Consider the following 2,395-nt stretch of genomic DNA (forward strand, 5'->3'; position numbering starts at 1 on the left):
ACACACACACACACACACACACACACTCCTCCCACCCTCCTGGCCTCCTTTGCTGCCAAATTGTAAAGAGACACCTGAGACTCTATAAAGGCTTTTCTGACAGTGGTCGCACTCTCAAGGCTGTCACTGAAAAGCAACAAATGTCCAGAAGGCTCCATCAATGTTGTTTTTTATTCCAGAATTAATACGAAAATGCTTTCCTCAGATGTTGTATTAACGTTAATAGGACAGCAGACAAATAGATTTAAATATATGACACTTTTCTTGTGTATCAATGTGTTTTAATTGTTTATTCTTTGAAGAAAAAAATCATTACAGGGAGAGGAACATTACATATGGACAGAAAATGGAGATGGACAGAAGTGTACATCACAACATTTCAAAACACAAATTATATCTTCTAATTAAGTTATAAACATGAATATATATATAGATAATATCTTAATTGAAACACACCCTAATTATATCTCAGTTACAGTATACAATCCATTGATGCAAAAAAAAAACAAAAAAACATTTCATCTAGATTTTCCTAAAACTGTCAATTGCAGTGAGACATAAAATATGACACCTTGTTTAACATTAGAGTTATCATGCATGCCACATGCTGTATGTAATGTATGTAGTATGTTATATCTAAATGTACATTCACACATATTAACACTAATTTTGAACATTGGAAATATAAGATTTTTTTAAATTCAAACTCCCAATCCAACCTTCACCTCCAGAGGTGGTTTTGGCCACGTGGGAACAGGCTTATGGGCAGGGTCTTTGCTAATGTTATATTAATGTCCATGGACCATCTCACTGCACACTCCAGTGAAGGGTCTATGCATGAGGATATAGATGATGCTCTAAATGATGAAGTCCTTGACAACGAGAGGATGATGGAACTTGATAGTGCTTCTATTGTATGGTTTCCTTTCGTAAAATAATTAATATTTCTTATCTCTGAACAAACAAACAAACTAAATTCTTCTTTGTCCAAATAGGATCTTAAATAAAGGGGTTCTGATTGGCCTCTTTAAAAACAAGAATGTTTCTGCTACCTTGAGCTCATATGCAGTGCTGTACACTGATAATGTATGAAAGCAAATGCAGGCTGGCTGATCTGTGCAGATATGGATCTGGATCAAAAAAACAGAGTTGGATCAGGATGTCTGTGTGTGTGTGTGTGTGTGTGTGTGTGTGTGTGTGTGTGTGTGTGTGTGTGTGTGTGTGTGTGTGTATATGTGTGTGTGTGTGTGTGTGTGTGTGTGTGTGTGTGTGTGTGTGTGTGTGTGTGTGTGTGTGGTGTATAGGCCCAGCCAAAGCTTCTGGCAAGATCCTTCTGTTACTGCACTACCAGTCAGTGTCAACATAATGTAAGAAATTGCTTACATTGTTTTGATTGCTTTTTTCACGCTGAAGACACTACATCATTTAAAGTGGATAATGTGACTCGTATCCAACACATTTGACTCAGGAGAAAGAAGAAAAAAAAGAGAAGATCTACTTCTTCCCAAAAGAATGCCAACAGACTTGATCTCTAACGAAACCCACATTTCTGTTCAATTAGGTTTATTCTAGGTATATTTTGGCCCTACTAATGCTGGAACATTCTGGTACAGATTAAGGAACTGCAGCACAATATATATATATTTCAATAAAGATATGTGTTTCATACATTTGTTCATTGGCATTTTATATTTTCAAAAGAATGACACACTTAATTTTTTAATTCACTCTTATATTTCTCAACAAAAATAAATGTACTGTGTAAAACACACCTCACCACCATACCTCTCATGGCCACTCACTGCCCAGCAAAGCCCACTCTGAGCCTTCTCCTGTCTGTTGTTAAAACAAACAATCCTGATATTCAATCAATGAAGATCATATTTACCCAAGACTCCCCCATTTTCCATTCCTGAAAGAAAAAAAAAAAAAAGCCCAAATGCGATTATGCACATGTGGAATTAATCCGGAGATGAGCGCTGGGTAATGTATGGTAATTATCTGACAGGATATTCTCCCACAGCCATTAGCATATCTTAAAGAGCAGACAGGGAAGGGGAGGCAGTGGAGGAGAAATTAAAGGACAGTAGCTGCTGATAAGGGGCTGTGGTGTTTTTGTGGCACAGACTGTTACAGATAGGAGGGCTGTCACACTAAACATTGTGCACGCGCACGCGCACGCGCACACACACACAAAAACATGCACACACACACATACACACACACACACACACACACACACACACAATCACATGCACACACACACACACACACACGCACACGCAGACATACACGCACACACACACGCACACACACATTCACATGCAAACACATACACTTATATACTCACACATTTATAAATATGCATTTATATTGTGCCCATGCAGATGGAAAT

This window comes from Alosa pseudoharengus, unplaced genomic scaffold (assembly GCF_046254945.1).
Source record: "Alosa pseudoharengus isolate Yale_2024_CS ecotype anadromous, Long Island Sound unplaced genomic scaffold, YU_APseudo_1.1 YU_APseudo_1.1_scf_8, whole genome shotgun sequence".
In the NCBI taxonomy this organism is placed as follows: Eukaryota; Metazoa; Chordata; class Actinopteri; order Clupeiformes; family Clupeidae; genus Alosa; species Alosa pseudoharengus.